Raw genomic sequence first — 12396 nt, 5'->3', positions numbered from 1 at the left:
ATGTTTTCACCACGACTCTGCAACAGCGCCACCTGCTGGATAATAGGTAATATGGCAGTTTTCGTTTCTAACGCAAATTTTACTGCTTTGTTTTCACTAATACAATGGATTACATCATACAAGGTTTATATGATTATGGGGATACCTTAATTTGCTTGTTACTAGGCCTCAGTTTTCTTTTCCATATTCTATCATTAAGGAAGAATATGGCACTCCTAAGAACCATTGAATCTTTACATACTAATAATGAACAGAAGAATATGGCACTCCTAAGAACGATTGAATCTTTACATACTAATAATGAACAGAAGAATATGGCACTCCTAAAAACGATAGAATCTTTACAAACTAATAATGAACAACTAATTGACAGGATTAAAATTATTGAAAATCAGAGGTTATCTGAACAAGTGGATACTATGACAGACAAAATTGATTCCATATCCAAGGGTATTAGAAAGTTACCTGAAAGGGTTCAGGCTGTTGAATTTGACCTTCAGACTTTATCACAAAGTTTTGATAAGGTAACAGACAGAATGTACCTCCAAGATGGGAATCTACATGATATACAAGAAAAGTTTAAGGAGGACATGTTATCTTTGAAGGAAAAAATTAAAGCTTTGGAATCACAGGTGCAGAATGGGGACCAAAAAATTGATAACTCAGTGAAATCACTAGAAATATATACAGGCCAGGAGATTCAGGATTTAAGAGAGACAATGAAAAAAAGATTTGAAAAGATTGGGGAAATTATTGCAGCTGGTGAACAGAGTAAGGAGGCACAAGGACAGGATACAATGCCTCCACCAGCTATTAGAACTGGCTTACCCAGGGTTTTAGCGACATACCCTATACTTAATTCTGAAAAAGCGTCAACTTCTAAAGGCTCAAAGGGAGTCAGAGAAGCTAGATGGACGCCAATAGCAATGAATGATCTGAAAGAAATTAAGCAAGCTGTTGTTAATTTTGGCTTGCACAATGCATATGTAAAGGAAATGATAAGGACTTGGGCTTCTAATGCTAGAGCTACTCCCTATGATTTCCATCAGTTAGTGTCTGCAGTTTTAGATAATGGACCTTCCTTGATGTTTGGAATTTATTTCAGAGAAGAATCCAAACATATGGAACAGCAAGGAAGAGCAAAAGGTATTGAGGTTTCCCAAGATCAAATTATTGGTGCAGGAGAATATGCTGATCCACAGGTCCAAGCTCTTTATGACAATGAAGTACTGTGTCTATGTCACCAAGCAGCTTTAAATGCTTGGAATAGGATACAAGATCCAGCAAAAAGGGTTGAATCATATACCAGAATTAGGCAGGGACAGAGAGAACCCTTTATTGACTTTTTGCAAAGATTAATTAAGGCTCTGGACATAGGGGTAACAGACCCAGAAGCTAGACGAATACTTCTTGAATCTCTAGCTTTTGAGAATGCAAATATAGAATGCAAAAAGATAATTGGGCCTTTAAAGTCTAGATCAGCACCTATGGATGAATGGATTCAGCATACGATGAATGTTGAGACATTTAGCTATAATGATGAATCTTGGGTAGGAGAAGTGATTTCCAAAGCAATGAGGAGACATCAAACTGCCAGGTGTTTTAATTGTGGCAAATTAGGGCATTTGCAAAGGGATTGCAGGCAAAGAATTTCTAGGAATAATATCTCTTCTGGGAATGACAAAAATAGGAGACGTCGGCCTTCAGGTATATGTAGGAGATGCGGTAAAGGCAGGCATTGGTCCAATGAATGTAGGTCAACAACAGACAGACGGGGCAATCCGATATCATCGGGAAACTCCTTGGGGGGCCTCTCGCAGGCCCCCAAGCCAACAGTGGCCCAGTCATTCCCAGTCACAGTGGAGAACGTGCCTCACCAAGAAAATTAAAAGCTCCAATTTCTGCTGTAAAAAGTAATACTGGTCTAAATGAAGAATTACGTGTGGAGGATGAGTCAAAAAACCCAATAGGACAGAGTAAACGTATATTTTGGCAGACTTCTATTAATGATCAAAGACCAAAGCTAAGAGTCTGTATAAATGGCACTTTTATTGAAGGCTTATTAGACACAGGTGCGGATGTAAGTATCATTACCCCAGAATCTTGGCATCCGAATTGGCCTCTTCAAGAGGTAGATGTTCAGTTCCTGGGAATTGGAACCCTATCTCGTGTAAAACAAAGCACAAGATGGGTTGAATGCATAGGGCCTGAAGGGCAAATAGGAAGACCAAGGCCATATATAGCCAATATTGCGATAAATTTATGGGGCCGTGACCTGCTACAGCAATGGGATACCCAGATTAACATTCCTGTATTTCCAGGAACTCATAATTCTGGGAAGGATATGATGAGGTATTATGGAAAAAGGTCACCAGCCTTTCAGGCTGTACAAGAACATACAGCAAATACCAAACCTTTAGAGGTACCAACAGCCCTACCTTTAAAATGGCTAACTGAGAAGCCAATATGGACCAAACAATGGCCTCTAGCTGAAGATAAACTACAGGCATTGGAACAGCTGGTGCAAGAGCAACTAGATGCTCACCATATTGAAGAATCAACCAGCCCTTGGAATTCTCCTGTGTTTGTTGTAAAAAAGAAATCTGGTAAATGGAGAATGGTGACAGATCTAAGAGCTGTCAATAAAGTAATTCAACCTATGGGCCCACTACAATCTGGAATTCCTTTGCCTTCTCTGTTACCAAAAGGATGGCCTCTTATAGTTATTGATTTGAAAGATTGTTTTTTCACTATACCGTTACAAGGAAAGGATAGAGAAAAATTTGCCTTCACAGTGCCTACTTATAATAATTCTCAGCCTAATAGGAGATATCAATGGACTGTCCTCCCACAGGGTATGCTCAATAGTCCTACACTGTGCCAATATTTTGTAAGTAAGCCATTGGAAATAATTCGTAAACACTTCCCCAAGTCCATCATTTATCATTACATGGATGACATCTTGTTATCTGATTCAAATAAAGATACTTTAGAAAGGATGTTTGAAGAAGTAAAGAAAGTCTTGCCTAGGTGGGGATTACAAATTGCCCCTGAAAAGATTCAAAGAGGAAATTCTAGTAATTACCTAGGTTACAGAATAGGGTTAGAGAAAATTAAAACGCAAAAGGCACAAATTAGGAGAGACCGGTTAAAGACTCTTAATGACTTCCAAAGATTGTTAGGAGACATTTCCAGTCTACGACCAGCTGTTGGGATAACACCTGATCTAATAGTTCATTTAAACAAAACCTTAGATGGTGATAAAGATTTGAATAGTCCAAGAGAACTGACAGCTGAAGAAGAAAAGGAACTGACAATGATTGAGCAAAAATTACAGGAGGCACATGTGGATAGGGTGAACCCAAATCTTAGCTGCATCCTAGTCATATTGCCTTCCATAATTTCTCCTACAGGGATTCTAATGCAGAGGGAAGATATTATTTTAGAGTGGATATTTATACCTAATAAACCAAGTAAAAAATTAAAAAGTTATGTGGAAAAAGTCTCTGAATTAATTATAAAAGGTAAGCTGAGACTTCGTCAACTAGCAGGTATAGACCCAGCAGAAATTATAGTGCCTTTTACTACTGAAGAAATAAAAAAGTTATGGGAAGACAATGAACCGTGGCAAAGAGCTTGTTCTAACTTTTTGGGAGAAATTAATAGCAACTATCCCAAAAGTGATAGACTTAATCTCATAAAAAGAACTTCTTGGATTCTTCCTAGAATTATACGTGATGCTCCAATAACTGGAGCCCGTACGTTCTATACTGATGCAAATAAATCAGGGAAAGCAGGTTACAAGTCAGATGAATTGAGTAAGGTGGAACAAAGCCCTTATAATTCTGTCCCGAAGGCAGAATTATATGCCATTTTTATGGTGCTAAGGGATTTTAAAGAACCTCTTAATATAGTTACAGATTCACAATATGCAGAAAGAGTTATCTTGCATATTGAAACCGCTGAATTTATACCAGATGACACAGAGTTGACTTCATTGTTTATACAGGTACAAGACATAATCAGGAACAGGCTTTGTCCTATTTGTCTTAGTCTTTAAGTTAGATAGATATTGAGAATTATATAGACTAATAGTCATCTAAGTTTGTCATTTATAATAGACTAATCAGGTTCTTTATATATATAGAGATTATACTCAGTATAGATAGATAATCTTCAACTTCTTCAAAGAGCTGTAGAAAATGGCCTTTAATCTAACTCAGAGTTTTGTGGTAGTGAGACACAATTGCTCCTGGCAACACCACTCTATTCCTGAGAGAATGTTGAGCACCAAAGACACTCCACCTGGAGCCTTCTTTTTGGCAGAACTGGCCTTGGGGCAAAGAAATGCCCATACCTCAACGACTGACAAAGATACAGAGTGTGCATCAATGGATAAAACAGGGCTGTCATATCCTGCCAAGACAGGGTAAGATAGTTTTGAAAAGTTGCTTGCCTTTGAAAATGGTATGTCAGTTATGTTAGGCCTTAGCCAAAGTTGGTTGCTTCAACGCTGCTAACGTGATTTTGGGTGATTGCCCAGGTAGCCAGTTGTCTCTGTGATTTGTTGCATGTTTTGGAAGTTGTTTTACTGAACTTCCTAATTACCCAGGTAACATTATTTCCCTTCTCAGATCTTTGAAGGGGTTGAAGACTATATAAATGTAGTTACTTTCTCTCATGACTTGGCCAAGTTATTTATTATACAAGACCTAAGCTAGTTAGAATAGGATATTTGTACTTATTGTATATAATTTCATAGTAGGTTTAGAACTCTCTTATTTAAACAAAAGGGGGAGGTGTTGCGGGAGGTCCTCCCACTCCTCAAGCCTATCACCGCTGAGGTACCAGCCCATTGGGGCGTGGTTTCTCTCCCTTTAAAAAAAGCGGCCACTTCCCTCTCCTCTCTCTCTTCACTTCCTGCTCCGCAGGCGACTAGACTCCTTTCCTGGTTGCGTAGAGGGCTGTTGCCTGGGACAGTGATCTGTAAGTTTTTTCCCCTTTAAATAAATACCACCCTAATAATCATAACCCCGAATTGGTGTGGCATTGTGACTTACGCCTTCAACTGTGTTTAGTCTGCAGGCACCAGGGAGCAACATTTCTTTGCCTTTTCAACTTCTAGAAGCTCCTTAGATTTGTCTGCTCATGGTTCCATCCTGCATCCTCAAGTTCATCATGCAGCATCTTCAACTGTTGCTTTTTGATTGCTTATTCGATCTTCACATCTCTTTCTCTGATTTTGATTCTCTTATCGCCCTCTTATTAGGGCACTGTTGATGTCGATGAAACTATGCACATGTTCTAGGGCGTGCTGGCTGTTTTTGTAAACTTGACACAAATCCACAAATCTAGACATGTCTAGGAAGAGGTAATTGTAATTTTGAAAGTGTTTCCTTAAGATTGACGTGTAGGTAGACCTATGATGCATTTCCTTGATTGATGATTAATATAGGACGATGGACCCACTGTGGGAGGTGCTACTCCTAAGAAGGATTTCCTGGGGTGTATAAGAAATCAGGCTGAGCAAGCCATGGGGAGCAAGCCAGTAAACATTTCTCCATGGTCTCTGCTTCAGCTCCTGCCTAAGGTTGCTACTTTGAGTTCCTGCTATCATTCCCTTTGATGATAGGTTGTAATATGGAAGTGTAAGCCAAATAAATCCTTTTCTCCCCTAGTTGCTTTTGGTCATGGTGTTTTCCACAGCAACAAACACCTAACTGAAACACAGGGCAAACTCTTCATCACTCCAAAACCCCTAAATTAATCCACATCTGTATACATTCTTTCTTCATCCTGCAGACAAGAAATTGAACAATTTGGGGGGTCAATTGTTCAATACAGTGCAAAAGTATCCCTTTGAAGGGTGTGTTTCTGAGTTCCTATGTGGATATCTACGTACAAGCATCTCTATCTTTGCTTTGAAACCAATAACCAGGTGCCGCACACCGTGGCCCCCGTCTGTGCTCTATGCGCTAGAAAGCAGTTCATGAGCTTCAGGCAAGGGGGTGGAGGTTGAGAATACACATGCAGAGACAGACCAACACACAGACCTCCCAACACTGGTACCAAAAAGCCCCCCTTTAATAGCACCTTGGAGGCTTAAATACCCTGCAGTCAATGGCCAACAGGTGAAAATCCCATCCTCTGATCCTCTAGGCAAAGCACAGCTTTTTAGTCACTTGAATTAGAAGGCTCTAGACAGGGAAGAGCAGCTGAAGGCCAGGACTTAATTGGTCCCAACAACCAGGTACTGCTGTGTCTTCTTGAAGTAAGGTCTGGAGGCCCCAAGGGCAGAAACTGTCCATTTTGTGGCATTTGGAAGCACCATGCCTGAGTTCTGTGACTAGCAGCACATAGACCTCTGGAATTTGTGCCTTTCTGTCATTCCCACCAATAGACCTTCCAGCCAGATTGCTTTTTCTGCATTGAAACTACAGGCAGCATGCCAATGGCAATAAACACAAATTGTTTTACTTCAGTGGAATTCATTTAGTAGGAATACATGGTGGTGCTAACAGAATTATCTATGATAATACAATTTTTCTGGATCCCAAATAAAATATTACAGTTACTGGAGCGCATGTGATAGTTAATCACCTGACATGTAGCTACTGTGAATGGGGGACTAAATTTTAACTTATAATTTAAGCTAATTTCTTAATAAGTAGCCACTGCTGCTGGTGACCAGCATGCTTGGCCAGTAAAATTCAGAAAAAAAAATCATATTTCTGCCTTACAGTACTGAGACAAGAAGCATTTTTTCTAGGTTAAATGAGCTACTCCTTACTTGGGGGCAATAAAACCTTAATTCTGTCATTTAGATAAATTGACATAATGTTAAAGCACCATATATATCCTGAATCTCAGAGAAGCCTCTCTTTCCAGTGAACTTTGCTAAGTGAATATAGATTTATGGCTACATAAGGTATTGAGACTAAATAACAGTGGAGTACTGAACCCTAAAGAAGACATGCATAACATTTGCAGTCTCAGGGAACACTGTGGAAGTGGGGAGCGAAAAGACTGTAAAATCCTAAAAATAAGAGAAGGACTGTGAAACACAAACTTCTGGATAATACACAATTGCTGTAGCCATGAACATTCAACAACTGTGGGCTACTGCACTAGGTCCGCACAAGAATGGGTACATCGGGCTGAAGAGATGGCTCAGTGGTTAAGAGCATCGCCTGCTCTTCCAAAGGTCCTGAGTTCAATTCCCAGCAACCACATGGTGGCTCACAACCATCTGTAATGAGGTCTGGTGCCCTCTTCTGGCCTGCAGGCATACACACAGATAGAATACTGTATACATAATAAATAAATTAAAAAAAAAAAGAATGGGTACATCTACAGGCAGGCATGAAGGGAGGAAATACTCCAAGGGCTACCCCTGTCCTTCACTGCTGAACTCCTTTCTATGGAGAGTTTCCTGGAGAGTAGGAGTCATTGCTCTTGGTAGTGTATATCCCGCTGCTGACCCCAACTGACTTCCAATCCAGTGGTCTCACAGATGGCCCTGGTTAAACTACATGGGTCACTGTTGGGGGATGCTGGTTGTCCGTTCCCAGCTGCCCAGAGCTAAAATAATCACACAGAAACTATAATATTTGCAATACTATTTGGCCAATAACTTAAGCATATTTCTAGCTAGAGCTTATATTCTAAACTAACCCATCTCCATTAATCTCCATTAATCACCTCATGGCTGTGGTTTACCTGGTAAAGTTCTGTCTGACATCCCCCATCTGTCTCCAGAGCAGCTACATGGCTTCTCTCTGACTCTGCCTATTTTTTCTCTCTCTCTCTTATATATATATATATATATATATATATATATATATATATATATATATATATCTTCCAGCCTGCTTATATTCTGTTAAGCCACTGGCCAAAAGCAGCTTCTTTATTAACCAATGGCAATAAAACTTATTCACAGCATACATCACCTCCCACATCAGGTCACAAACCCAAATGAAAAGTCATGAAACTGGGAGAGGGACTTCCTCACTAGGGGACAGCTTTCTGATGATTTTTCCTACTTTTGTAGCTAGAATGCATTATATAAATGCACAAAATTGTCAAAGAACTAAATAAAAACCCAGTTACTTCTGTGGTCCCTGTGCAATGGAGATGGTATGTAGCGGTGGCCACTGTGTATCAATTTCCAACTTCGCATACAGTAGTTTAAAATCAGCCATGGTGAAACAATATACTCTATGGGAGTCAGGAAATGCTGTAGCTAAGACTGCTTCTGCTCTAATCTTGAAGAACTGGGTTGTTTGTAATTGACAGACATGTTACAATACATATGTCAATTGGAGAAGACAGCTTTCTGAACCAAACTTGGTGATGCATAACTGTCGTACCAGCTCCTCTGGCTGAGACATGAGTATTAGAAGTTTAGAGCATGCATGGGCTACAAAGTGAGTTCAAGACCAACCTGGACAACTAAGTTAGATTGTTTTTAAAAATGTCAAGAAGAGGGCTCTAATTGTAGCTCAGTGGTAAAATTTTGGTTTAGCACATGTGTGTCACTAGGTTCAATCCAAGGGGGAGATGGAGGGAAGGAGAAAGAGAAGGAAAGGGGAGAGATGCGAGTTGCATTAGCACAATCTGAGTTTCCTAGCCGTCAAAAAAACAAAAAAAGAGATACTACCACCCACAGAGTTCGAAGTGTAGAGTCACGGGGTATATGGGGGGTAGAACACTTTTCTTACTCTTATGATTTATGCAGGTTTTTGCCTCAAGCAGCCTAGAATAAGCAATGAACTTGACAGGAACTCTACTGAAAAACAGGGTGTTTAAGACTGTCATTTATCACATCTATAAGGGTATTCCCTCTACGTGGATAATGGAGTAATATAGTCCAAGTCTACAATTTTCAGATGTTTAATATAATCTGTAAACACCCCTCAGAATGCCCGAGATAGGCTGCATTGCACAGTCTTACATTTCACATCATTTACGTATTCCTCTAGATATTTTAAGACTCTGATCACACATACAGAACCAAATTAGATGGGAAGGATTCATTCATTCATTCAAGACAATGCACCCAGGTATAAAATTACTCAAGAGGCACCACCTAGTGGTGGGGCACACCTTTAATCCCAGCACTCAAGAGGCAGAGGCAGGTGGATCTCTGTGAGTTCAAGACCAGCCTGGTCTACAGAGTGAGTTCCAGGACAGCTAGGGCTGAGATGCCCTGTCTTAAAAAAACAAAATAAATGAATAAATAAAGGAAAAAAGAAGAAAAAGAAAAACATGACTGAAATTTGGGTGCAAAGTTTTAGAGCACCACAAAAGGCATCCATAAAGATCGTATTATTTGTTAATGTAAAAATTAATACAAGAGGTGGCTCAGCAGCAGTTAAGAACACTGACTGCGCTTCCAAAGACCTGGGTTTGATTCCCAGTACTCACATGGGCAGTTCACAACCAGTTTTAAGGTATCCAATGCTGTCTTTTGGCCTTTGCCAGGCATGCAAGTGGTGCTCAAACATACATGCAGTCACAAAATCCATATGCTTAAAATAATAATAAAAATTATGGCCGGGCGGTGGTGGCGCATGCCTTTAATCCCAGCACTCGGGAGGCAGAGGCAGCCGGATCTCTGTGAGTTCGAGGCCAGCCTGGTCTACAGTGTGAGTTCCAGGACAGGCTCCAAAACCATAGAGAAACCCTGTCTCGAAAAACCAAAAAAAAAATTATGCAAAAATTTATAATGCAGAAAATGCCAAAATTTATTACATGCTGCTTAAGACTGGGGAGATGGTTCTATGTTTAGGCACACCTGGGTTTGATTTCCAACACAATTCCCTATAACTCCAGCCCCAGAGGATCCAAAACCTTCTTCTGACTTCTGAGGGCAACAGTTATGCATGTGGTGCTCTAACATACATGTAGGCACAACATGAAAACACAGAAGACTAAGTAAATATAAAAAATACATTTTTGTTTGAGGAGTCTGAATTATTGTGCAATGGTAGCAGTTATGTCCAGTAAACTAGGGGTTATATGTTTCCTGTGTCCCCTTAAGAAGGACTTATGCGGTTTTACAATGGCATCTAAATAAATTGGGCATGCTGTATGTGTGTGTGTGCACATGTGCGCATGTGGGTGTGGATGTACCCTTAAAAATTTCTCTTAGGGGCTCTGGAGAGATGGCTCAGTGGTTAAGAGCATTGCCTGCTCTTCAAAGGTCCTGAGTTCAGTTCCCAGCAACCACACGGTGGCTCACAACCATCTGTAATGGGGTCTGGTGCCCTTTTCTGGCCTGTAGGCACACATGTAGACAGAATATTGTATACATAATAAACAAATAAACATTTTTTTTTAAAAAAAACTCTTAGTTGAAAATACAGAAGATTTCTATACATGGGTACATACATTTCCCCTCATGTCTCCCATGCAAAATAAGGCATTGCTTCCTCTTTCTCTGTGGTTCACTTATGCCTCACAACAACTCCAAATGGTGGTGTTTTAGGGTTACTATTGCTGTGATGAAACACCATGATAAAGCAACTTGGGGAGAAAAGGGTTTATTTGGCTTACATTTTCACATTACTGTTCACCACTGAAGGAAGTCAGGACAGGAACTCCAGCAGGACAGGAACCTAGAGGCAGAAGCTGATTCAGCACCGTGAAGGAGTGTTGCTTACTGGCTTACTCATATGGCTTGCTCAGCCTGCTTTCCTGTAGAACCCAGGAGCACCAGCCCAGGGATGGCACCAGCCACAATGGGCTAGGCCCTCCCCAACTGATCACTATTTTAAAAAACACCTTACACCCTGATCTTATGGAGGCATTTTCTCAATTGTGGTTCCTGCCTTTCAGATAACTCTAACTTGTGTCATGTTGACATAAAACTAGCCAGCATAGGCAGATTCTATAACACTGCCCCTATTTACAAAAGGGAAAAGTAATATTTATGCAAATGTGAAGAAACAGCACGTAGAGGACTGGGAATATAACTCAATTGGTAGAATGCTAGCTTAGCATGCACAAAGCCATGGGTTTGATCCTTAGCACTACAGGTACTGGGTACAGTGATGCACGCCTGCAATCTCAGTCTCTGGGAGAGGGAGGAAAGAAGATCAGAAGTTCAAGGTCATTTTCAAATACGTAGCAATCTTGAGGACTGTTTAGGATATATGAGATTATCTCAAAAAACCACAAAAAGTAACATTGTGATATATTCATAATGTATCAATATCATATGTTATTGGTATTAACTTTTGGTTGGGAATATTTTTGTTTTTTTTTTCTTTTTGTTTTTTGTTTTTTCAAGATAGGGTTTCCTCTGTATAACTTTGGAGCCTTTCCTAGAACTTACTCTGTACACCAGGCTGACCTTGTACTCGCAGAAATCCATCTGCCTCTGCCTCCCAAGTGCTGGGATTAAAGGTATACACTACCACCAACAGGCAATCGTGAATATTTTTAACATTTATTTTTTGCTTTTAATTCTGTATAAATGTATGTGTGTTGGTTGTGTACATGTGGGTGTGGGTGTCTGCAGACAGTTTAGAAGAAGGGTCTGATCTTCTGGAGCTGGAGTTGCAGTCAGTTTGGAACCACCAGATGTAGGAGCTGGAAACTGGGGTCCTCTGCAAGAACAGTAAGCATTCTTTTTTGCTTGTTTGTTTTTTCTTTTTCTTTTTTTATTAGATTTCTTTTTTAAAAAAATACCAATCCAAATTCCCACACCCTCCCCTCCTCCCATTCCCTCCACACACCCTTCCACCACACCCCACTCTAATCCTCAGAGATGGTAAGGCACCTTGCTTTGTGGAAGGTCCAAGGCCCTCCCTACTATATCTAGGCTGAGCAAGGTATACATCCAAAGAGAATAGGATCCCAAAAAGTCAGTACAAGCAGTAGGGATAAATCCCAGTGCCACTGCTAGTGGCCCCTCAGTCTGCCCCAGCCATACAACTGTCAGCCACATTCGGAGGGCATAGTTTGATCCTATGCTTAAGAACATCAAGCATTCTTAACCTTTGAGCCATCTTACTAGCTTCTTAGTTCAAGAAATTTGTGCAAAATTTGAGTTAGTGTAACTTGGTACGACGTAGATGTAGTGCTGAACGTTGGACTTTCTTTGGCAGGTGGATCCAGTTCTTGCTCCCCAAAAGTTATAGGACTGATGTGAGCAAATGATTTGAGTCTAATGTGGTGCAAACCATGTCAGGGTCTCTGGAGCTGTGGGTTCACAGAGGAAATGAGTGGATGGTCAGGGCAGGGATATCATGTAGAGAGAAGTAGGGCCCATGAGTCCATGTTTAACTATACAGAGTTCCAGGTTAGAGAGCAAGAGACAATGTCAAGGCTGCCTTTTGTCTTTTCTGCAGGACAAGGTCATAGCATTCTCCCTGTGCTATTACTGAT

Source organism: Microtus oregoni, unplaced genomic scaffold (assembly GCF_018167655.1).
Source record: "Microtus oregoni isolate MIOR12 unplaced genomic scaffold, Mior012 000127F_ref0000509, whole genome shotgun sequence".
Classification (NCBI taxonomy): domain Eukaryota; kingdom Metazoa; phylum Chordata; class Mammalia; order Rodentia; family Cricetidae; genus Microtus; species Microtus oregoni.
Note: the sequence above shows the minus strand (reverse complement) of the source record.